This window comes from Adiantum capillus-veneris, chromosome 5, assembly GCF_014529385.1.
Source record: "Adiantum capillus-veneris isolate H3 chromosome 5, ASM1452938v2, whole genome shotgun sequence".
Taxonomy (NCBI): Eukaryota; Viridiplantae; Streptophyta; class Polypodiopsida; order Polypodiales; family Pteridaceae; genus Adiantum; species Adiantum capillus-veneris.
The window spans coordinates 14,807,380-14,818,506 of record NC_140935.1 but is presented as its reverse complement, the minus strand read 5'-3'; positions in this window follow the sequence as shown (position 1 = coordinate 14,818,506).

Here is an 11,127-nt window from a genome sequence, read left to right as displayed (position 1 = left end):
GTGACACACCCTTTGTTTTCTTGAGCTTGCTAGTTTAGGCTTGTTGTGTGCTTGGAGCCGTTTGTGGCTCGCACACGGTGTATCGGCAAGTCCCTTGCTTCGACAGTGCGGCAAGGAGCGCACAGATCTAATGCCAATTTTTGTAAAGCACCAAACCTAGAATATGTATGTATGTATGTATAAAGTATATAATTTATGGCACTAACCCCAGGAGCTATCTATAGTCGAAAAAAGATCAGGACTAAGCCAGAAATACAAGACCCAAAAAGCCAACCACTAATCAGTAAACAACCTGTAGGTAAATCAATGCAGACAAGCACCCCCACATCAGTACAGAGATTAAGTCAAATAACAATAGATAATCATAGTATTATCTACAAAATGTATGTATCATAACCAGATTAGCACCTGCAATCTTCCAAACTCAGATTTCAACAACAAATCAATGCTATGGTTTTGTAAATCAAAACTTGTAAGGCGAAATCATTTCTCAAAAAAATCCCCATGTAGCTCTCCAAAGGCGTATGAACCACCCATAACCCTTCAGAATACAAATCAGTGTCCAGTATTTCACCTACGTCAGTAGAAAGATTAAGCCAGATAACAATATATAATCATGTCATTATCTATGAAATGTATGTATCATAACCAGAGTACGTAGCACTTGAAGATTTACCATTTGCAACTTTTAAACCCGTCATCCAATCAAGATCAGCATCCTTCAAAAAGCCTTATTAAACCACAGTGTCACAACACTAGAAAATTTTTGGAAGATAAAGTTAGAGTGAAGTTTTAGAACATGTGGAGCAAAAGAATTCCAAAATATCCTCCATAGTACCCGGAGAGTTTCATAGCCAAGCAAAGGATATCACAACAAAACCAATCCTCACTAACTAGATCAGACTTACCTTCTCTGTTTTGCAAAAAAGCAAAGGACAGAAAGAACCCAAGTCTAAGTGAGGGAAGAGGAACCCCTCACATTTATATATGAGTAGTAGATTGTTAAGGAGCAGCACAAGGCACGCTAGCTACTGTGGTTGTAGTGAAACATGATAGGTAAGGCCAATCCTAGTATGTTCATCACGGCAAGACATCCCATCAAGAGGGAAAGAGGATTCTATCATGAAAGTGATACGCTACCTGCCGCGTCGGGCCGCCCAATCATCAGCCCTCGTTACCAGCAAGGGAGGTTCTCGTCATGAAACCCCTCGAGTGAAATTATAGGGGAAAAGGATCTGTGTCATCAATTGGGTCCTATTGAGTGCCATACTCACGCACCAATCTATGCCCATCCTCAAGGGACTGCTCCCACTGAGCCAAGCCTTTTAGTGGTTCATACTCAACCAAACTTATCAAGACAGTAGTGATTCCTAGTTGGATGTCATTGTCCTAGCTAGATACAGTGATTCAGAGTATAGTCAAACCCCCCTAGGATGAGGTACTAGATCAACTTCAGCCTGCCGATGCAGTGCCAAACCAAGAGTTTTTTAAGGGAGCCATGGTAAAGTGCATTGCCAAAAGGTATGTGTGTGTGTAGTTGGATGCAACAATTATTGCTAGATGAAGTGACTAAGTGAGTGTGTGTGTGTGTGTGTACACACACGCACATATACACATACGTGCATGCATATATATTTATACATATACACATGTGTGTGTGTGTGTGTGTGTGTGTGTGTGTGTATCTACCACTTTCCCACTAGTGACATCGCTAATGGGGAAATCCGTTAAAGAGAGAGCCCGGGAAGGGGGATACATATATATATATATATATACATATACATATATATATATATATATATATACATATACATATATATATATATATATATAGATAGAGAGAGAGAGAGAGAGAGAGAGAGAGAGAGAGAGAGAGAGAGAGAATAGTGGTCAAGGAGGAGGCCAAAAATGGAGGGGGAGAGAGGGAGGGAGGGAGGGAGAGAGAGAGAGAGAGAGAGAGAATAGTGTTCAAGGAGGAGGCCAAAAATGGAGGGGGAGAGAGGGAGGGAGAGAGAGAGAGAGAGAGAGAGAGAGAGAGAGAGAGAGAGAGAGAGAGAGAGAGAGAGAGAGAGAGAGAGAATAGTGGTCAAGGAGGAGGCCAAAAATGGAGGGGGAGAGAGGGAGGGAGGGAGGGAGAGAGAGAGAGAGAGAGAGAGAGAGAGAGAGAGAGAGAGAGAGAGAGAGAGAGAGAGAGAGAGAGAGAGAGAGAGAGAGAGATTTTATTATCGTACTCGAAAGTCAAATATGACCTATGGGACCAAAGTTACATGTGATGTAGCATGTGTATGGCTAATGAGTCACTCTGGATGCTCCAAAATTGTGGTGATGGGAGTCGCAATTGAGAGCTCATACTGTGGCTGGGAGAGAAAAGTGTGTAGCTCTAAGTCATGGCTGAAAATGTGAGAGACGCAAGTTCAAATGAGGCAGGAGAGAGAGAGAGAGAGAGAGAGAGAGAGAGAGAGAGAGAGAGAGAGAGAGAGAGAGAGAGAGAGAGAGAGAGAGAGAGAGAGAGAGAGAGAGAGAGAGTTCTATTATCATCCTCGAAGGTCAAATATGACTTATGGGACCAAATGAACATGTCACGTGGTGTGAGTTGTAGAGAGAGAGAGAGAGATAGATAGATAGATAGATAGATAGTTCTATTATCGTCCTGGGAGGTCAAATATGACCTATGGGACCAAATGAACATGTCACGTGGTGTGAGTGGAGTTCATAAGTGACTCTCGATGCTCAAAAATGGCTGAAATGAGCGTCGCAATAGAGAGTCCACATCGTGGTTGGGAGAGGAAGGTATGTAGGGAGAGCTCATGGCTGAATATATGGGGAAAAGAGGACCTAATGTGGTCAAAAGCTGAGCACTCAAGTAGTGTGTGGTACTCACTCTCTCGCACTTGACGAGGGCATAAGGTGCAAAGTCGATGACACTCCTCGCCAGTGCCCCAACGTCCTGTCTCGCAGCATAGAGAATGGGAGCTAAGACGAATGGAGGCAATGGTGCGGATCGCACTCAACGGGATGGGCTCAAGGATGTAGGAATGGGTTCGGTTACCTCGTTCCGAGAAGAAGAGAGATTTGTAGTTTGGGGCAACGTGTGTGGTGTAATGGCTGAAGCGAGAACCTCCAGATTTCTCCCAAGCCATGATACATTGGCGTTGTAAGAAGGCCTCATTAACTTGGGAGTCGATCGACGCATCCTTGACCAAGTGACATGCATCCCATCTTCCAAACCATTTCTTGATATCAAGCATCCACCCCGAACTTAGTATTTTGCTCTTGCATGTCTTTTGAACCTTTTGACTTGCTTCATATGCGATTTTAGGAAGTCGATGCAAAGGGCTACGTTGTGTCTTACACATGTACTCCACAACCCTTTCCATGCCCAAGACCTCAATGGGAAGCGATCCGGACTCAAGAAGTAAGAGCATGTAGGGTGTTTGTGTCTTGACTTGGAGAAAGTTGGTGAGAAAACGCTTTTGGACATTCTCAAACTCTTTCCAAGTAGACTTCCCAATGCTTCCACCCCACACCTCCACTCCATAAAGAAGCACCGGTGTCACCAATGTGTCAAAGAGGTACTTTTTGAGAGCCCAACACTTGCTCTCTCCTGCATTGCACATGTTCTCAAATGCATAATCAGCCCTCTTTCCAGCTTCCAAGCGACGCATTGCACAATCCTTCCATTTATGATTGGATGGAACCTCAAGGCCAAGGTACTTGAAGTGATCTACCACTTCAAGTTTCTCATTGTTGTATACAATGCATGGATTTTCGTCATTGAGGGTCTTTACAAGCATAACCTTGGTTTTGGATCCATTCACGATCAGCCCGCTATGTAGGCAAAAGCGTTCCAAGACACTCATAAGCTTTTGTGCATCTTCTAAGGTATGTGCCAAGAGCACTACATCATCGGCATAAAGCAAAAGCATGATCACCGCATTTCCAATCTTAACCTCTTCTATGCCTTCTTGCTGCATAAAATCAAGAACCATGTATTCCAATTCATCAATGAGTAGCCCAAAGAGGGTTGGGGAAAGTGGGCATCCTTGTTTGACACCAATAGTGCTTGCAAAAAATTCTGAAATTCCATCTCCCATACGTAATCGACATATCACTTTTTGGTAGATGCGAAAGACTGCATGCATAAATTCTCGCGGCACTTGAAGGCTTTGCATACGTCTCCAAAGATTTCCTCGCGGTACCATGTCAAAAGCTTTCTTGAAATCCACAAAGCAACAATACAACTTTTTTTCTTTCAATCGAGACGCTTCCATAAGAACTCGAAGAGTGACAAGGTGATCAATAGTGCTATGATGCTTTCGAAAACCTGCTTGGCCAAGCGCACGTTTGCCATTCTTTTCAGCCCATTCACTTATCTTCATCTCCATGATACATCCAAATAACTTTGCCATCAAAGAACCAACCATTATAGTGCGATAGTTGTTCACATTGTTTACATCTCCTCCTTTGTGCAAAGGTTTGATCCAATTTGCACTCCAATCATGAGGCATGCCATACTGAAGTGCAAGGTTAAACATATCGCATATCCAATATGGTGTTTTCTTGCTTGTCCATTTAATCATTTCAGCCTTGACACCTTGAAGGTCACCTGCCTTGCGAGTAGCAAGTTTCTCAAGCGCGCGGCATACATCTTCAATGGTAAAGAAGGGAGACATAAATGGAAGGGAGCTACAACCCTCCAACTTATCAACATTGGGTTGCTCATAGAGGTTCTTACAATGCATATACATATCCTCAAGAGTCAAGTCACCAAAGCTCTCAACGCGCTTGCCTTTTAGATTTTGCCAAAACTTGCCACATGCATGTGCTAAAAGAAGTTGTTTTTCGACTTCCCACCTTCTCCTCTTCTTTTGAACAAGTGCTTTGTATGTGTGTGAACATTCCAAGTAAACTTCCTTGTCTTTGATTGCATCCAATCTTAGCAAGTGTTTTCGGGCTTGACTACATTCCATGTCAAACCATTTCTTTTTGGTGCTACCCTTCTTAGACCTTTTGCAAGACATGTGTTTCGCCGAAAAGCATTCCTTCGCACAAGAGAAAATTACTTCTTTGAGAAATTTCCACTTGCATTCTAATGTTGGGCTCCCTTGATGATCTATCATGCTTAACATTTGGTCCACCATATCAGCATATATAAGTGCTCGTTTGAAGTCTAGACGTAGGTACAAATGATTCACATCATGATTGGAGGCTACATGCTCGGGCCGTTTACCACACTTGAGGTCAATACATAACATCCTATGATCCGATTCCGGATTCCATTCACCAAGTGTAAAGCTTTGTATGCATTCTAGAGTGGCTTCTGAGAACAACATATAGTCAATCACGCTAGCACCATTGTGCTTTCTACATGTAAAGTCATTGGTGCCTTGCCATAGAGATACACCATTTACAATGAGCATTCCGGTACTATTGCACATATGTAGAAGTGACTTTCCATAGTGATCCACTTCTTTTGCATCATTAGAACTTCGATTATACATGTATGAGTCATCCACTCTTCTTGATACATGCGGCATGTCGACTTGTTGTGTGTCGTGTTGTAACATATTTGTGCGAGCATTCATGTCTCCAAAAACAATGACTTCACCTTGATCCTTGTAATAAGCAATGTCTTCCTCTAGTTCAACAAAGGGCTGATCTCTATCCATATTCAAGCGAGCATAAAAGTTGGAGTCATAGTGAGGAATGTAGCAGCCGGCCACAAACATGACTTGACCATTTGGTGGGCTGATTTTCAGCCATAAGTAGCGTTTATACTTATCTTCTTTGACAATGGAAACATCTTTCAAACCCTTTTTGGTCATACATGCTATGCCTCCTTGGCCTCTTCGTTGCTTTGCATTTTTGGCCCACATCAAAGAATGTACATCGTATTTGTCAAATCCAAGAATTCGTTGCGCATCATGCTCCCATGTTTCGACAAGAAGTATCACATCGGAGTCATTGGTAAGTTCATCAATGCCAATTCCCGCATTCCATGGATACCCGTTACAATTCCAAAAGCTTATTCGCAAGCGTGAGTTGGTCTCATAGATCATGTGTCCCTACTTGTTGGGTGGACTTGCATCCTCCTCAAGTGCCTTTTCTTCTTGAGATGATACCTTAACCTTCTTGCTTCTTTCCTCGTATGCTTTGCGACGTACATTTTGTTGCATAAGAGTGCGATCCTCATATACATTACAACCCGTTCCTTTGAGGTAGATCCAACCATTGTCAAGGATGATCTTTCTCTTTACCTCATCAGCCATGGTACATACAATAGGTCTTTCTCCCGAGCGAGGGACTCCTTGTTTTCCAACTCGATGTGCACCATAAGCCATGATTCCTGACATGCCAAAGTGTGTAGCAAAAAACTCTTCAATAGCAACCGCAAGAGATTGGGGTGTTTCCATGCTTTCCTCCTTGATTCCACGAATGACGATGTTCTTTGAGCGTTTTTGTCGTTCTTGCAATTCTTGAGTGTCCACATTCTCTACATTCTTTGCTTGGACAACGGCTTGCGTGATAGGAGATGTAGAAACCACATTATCCTTACATATATCAGCCCATGATTTGGATGCATTTCTCATTTCACATACATCATGTTGTATTGTATCTATCGTTTCCTCTTTCAATACATGATCACTCTCAACTTTGCTCAAGCGCTCTTTCACTACATTCATGTCCACAAGAGAGCGTTTACATTCTTGAACTTCATTCTCAAGATGCATCAAGCGCGTTGTTTGCATTTCAAGAACCTTCTTGAGGTGCTCATTCTCCACAACGAGAACTCTTAAAGTACCATTCTCCATTGCAAGTGCGCGCAACTCTTCACCTTGCTTGTTGACGGTTTCTTGTAACGAGATCAAGTAAGCCATGATCATTGCTTCCGTTGTTGTAGACGATGTGGTTGGATTAGCATCCAAATTCCTTGGAGATTTTGCATCATTCTCCATGGCGAGTGTGGCTTTTCCACCCTTGCGAGTTTTGTCTGACATTGCCTTCAAGTCGGCAACAAAAACGCAAAGTTTTGACAGTTTTTTCAGTTCTGAGATGCTGTTACAGCAAAGCCTTCCATTACACAGAAAAATTTTGTCTTTACATCAATGCGTAGAGGGCTTCGTGCTCTTCGATTGAGGCTATAGATCACCTAAATCGGAGTTCGGATGAGCAAGTTATGGTCAAAAGAGTGAACTGCTGTCTACTAGGTCAAAAAACGGCTGTGTGTGTGTGTGTGTGTGTGAGAGAGAGAGAGAGAGAGAGAGAGAGAGAGAGAGAGAGAGAGAGAGAGAGAGAGAGAGGGAGTCCCTCAAGGAGAGAGACCAGAGAGAGGGCTTAGAGAGGGAGCCCTCTCAAAGGGGGGTGGAGAGAGAGAGAGGGGGAGAGTAGAGAGAAGGAGAGAGAAAGTGTCTTTGAGGGTAGGATAGCAGAGACAGAGAGATTGAATTATCGTCCACGAAGGTCAGATATGACCTATGGAGAGAGAGAGAGAGAGAGAGAGAGAGAGAGAGAGAGAGAGAGAGAGAGAGAGTCCCTCTCATGAAGGAGGGAGAGTAGAGAGAAGGAGAGGGACATTGTCCTTGAGAGTCGGAGATCAAGTCTCTCTCAAGGAAGGAAGGAGAGAGAGAGAGAGAGAGAGAGAGAGAGAGAGAGAGAGAGAGAGAGAGAGAGAGAGAGATAGATAGATTTTATTATCTTCCGCGGAGGTCAAATATGACCTTTGGGACCAAAGTTACATGTGATGTAGTATGTGTATGGCTGATGAGTGACTCTATATGCTCCAAAATTGTGGTGATGAGAGTCGGAATGGAGAGCCCACATTGTGGTTGGGAGAGGAAAGTGTGTAGGTCTAAGTTATGGCTGAAAATGTGAAGAAGCAAGTTCGGATGTGACCAAAAGCTGAGCACTCTAGTAGTGTGTGGTACTCAGACTCTCAAACTTGTAGTGAGCATAATGTGCACAATCGATTTGACTCTTCTCTATTGTCCCAAAGCCCTGTCTGACATCGAAGGAAATGGGAACTAAGCCAAATGGCTACGATAGTGTGTATCGTCAACAAGGGGATAGGCCGCTCAAGCATCACTACAACAAAAAAAGGTGTCATCGATGTATATATCGATGCTTAACGTCTCTATCTGCGTCCCTGTAAAACTGTCGGAATCTGCGTCGATATATACGTGGAAAGGCTTTATTTGCGACGCAGATATAGACGCATTTATAGACGCAGATAGCGACGCAGATTTCGACAGGAATATAGACGCATATATCGACGACCATAATGGAAAAAAAAATTCTTGGGCAGAGGACAGGTAGCCTGGCCTGTGCCTAGTGAAAAGATGGACACAGCCACCACAGCCAGACTTCCTGCCCTCTGCCCAAGAAAGCGAGTAGCACCAAAATCAACCGTGCTCTCATAAAAATTTCGATAGAGTTCCCTTCGGTTTTACATAAACTTTTCAAAAAAAACCATAGCATGTATACGCCTCCTACATGCTATCCATGTAGGATCTCACATGAGATTTAAGGGCAATGAAAGAAATGAAATGAACTTTGTGCAAAACCATCACCGTACCAACTTAAAACTATAACCATAACAAGCTTAATTTGTGCCAAACCATAACCAAATTAAAACCATAACCGGCCATAACCATATTGATCAAAACCATAATGCAGATAACCATAACCATAAACTGTCAAGATGCTCTCACTGTCTTGTCCAACCATGCCATTGTAGGGAATTCATGTAGAGGACGAGATAGTCTGGCAAGGGTAAGGCTCTAGTCGTTCGGCTTCGCCTGAAATCGTGTCGCTCACTATTGCGTCTCTCTTTCTCTTCTTCATACCTTTCAAGCCATTTTTGCATCTGCTCTGAATTTAGTATACAGAACTTCATGATCTTTTCTCGCATGGCGTCGTTCATTTTCTCTTTAACCTTGTCTATATAAATAGTGTAAACTACCTCACATTCTCTAGTCATGCCCGATCTCCGCACACCTCGGTCTAGAGGTGCATGGAGATCAAGACCACCAGGTAAATCATGTCTTTATTGGTCAAATTAAAGCCTATATTTGTGGGTGCAACATACGTACACACACATACACACACACACACATGCTATTCAGAAAATCCATGTAAACGATCTCAAGATGGATTGTCTTATCTTCGGATCCATCTTCTTCGTCTCCAAAGTGTAAACTACCTCACATTCTCTAGTCATTCCCGATCTCCGCACACCTCGGTCTAGAGGTGCACGGAGATCAGGACCAACGGGTAAATCATGTCTTTATTAGACAAATTAAATCCTATACTTGTGGGTGCAATATACGTTCTGTCCATTTGACCTACGGCTTGCCACACATGCTCTTGACATTGCTTTAAGACTACCTAATGGACTACGAATACTTTCAGTAGGCATAGAAGTCATTTCCGAAATCCGTTGAAAAACGCAACCGGATTTAACCTACGGCTTGTGTATTTGGCGTTCATTCAAACCCATTGACCTACGGCTTTCCATACATACGGTTTTAAAACTACTTAGTGAACTACGTATGGTTTCGGTAGGCAGAGAAGCCATTTCCCAAGTCCGTTTGCGTTTTTTCGTAGAAAAACGCAACCGGATTTGACCTACAGCTTGTGTATTTGGCGTTTTTTCTAGCCGTTTGACCTACGGCTTTTCATACGTGCTCTTGACATTGGTTAAAGACTACCTAATCGACTAGGGATGGTTTCAGTAACCGTAGAATGAGTTTTCGAAGTTCGTTTGCGTTTTATCGTAAAAAAACGCAACCGGATTTGACCTACGGCTTGTGTATTTGGCGTTTCTTCTGTCCGTTTGATCTACGACTTACCACATACGCTCTTGAAATTTTCTTGAAACTACTTAATGGAGTACGGATGGTTTCGGTAGGCGTAGAATTAGTTTCCGAAGTCCGTTTGCGTTTTTCGGTGAAAAACGCTATCGGATTTGACCTACGGCTTGTGTATTTGGCGTTTCTTATGTCCGTTTGACCTACAGCTTGCCATATGCGCTCTTGACATTGCCTAAAGACTACCTAATCGTCTACGGATGGTTTCAATAGGCATAAAAGCCATTTCTGAAGTCCGTTTGCGTTTTTCCGTAGAAAAGCGCAACCGGATTTCACCTATGGCTTGTGTATTTGACGTTTCTTCTATCCGTTTAACCTACGGCTTGACATACATGGTCTTGAAATTGCCTTAAGACTATTTAATAGACTACGGATGGTTTTGGTAGGCGTAGAATGAGTTTTCGAAGTCCGTCTGCTTTTTTCTGTAGAAAAACGCAATCTGATTTGACCTACGGCTTGTGTATTTGGCGTTTCTTCTATCCGTCTGACCTACGGCTTTCCATACGCACTCTTGACATTGCCTAAAGACTACCTAATCGTCTACGGATGGTTTCAATAGGCATAAAAGCCATTTCTGAAGTCCGTTTGTATTTTTTCGTAGAAAAACGCAACCGGATTTCACCTATGGCTTGTGTATTTGACGTTTCTTCTATCTGTTTAACCTACGGCTTGACATACACGGTCTTGACATTTCCTTAAGACTATTTAATGGACTACGGATGGTTTCGGTAGGCGTAGAATGAGTTTTCGAAGTCCGTCTGCTTTTTTCCGTAGAAAAACGCAATCTGATTTGACCTACGGCTTGTGTATTTGGCGTTTCTTCTATCCGTTTGACGTACGGCTTTCCATACGCACTCTTCACATTGCCTAAAGACTACCTAATGGACTACGGATGGTTTCGGTAGGCATAGAATCAGTTTCCGAAGACCATCTACGTTTTTCTATAGAAAAACGAAACCAGATTTGACCTACGGCTTGTGTATTTGACGTTTCTTCTATTTGTTTGACCTACGGCTTGCCATACGCATTCTTGATATTGCCTAAAGATTGCCTAATCGACTACGGATGGTTTCGGTAACCGTAGAATCAGTTTTCGGATCTGACCTACGGCTTGTGTATTTGGCGTAATCGGATCTGACCTACGGCTTGTGTATTTGGCGTTTCTTCTATCCGTTTGACCTACGACTTTCCATACACGCTCTTGACATTGCTTAAAGACTACCTAATGGACTACGGATGGTTTCATTAGGCATAGAAGTCA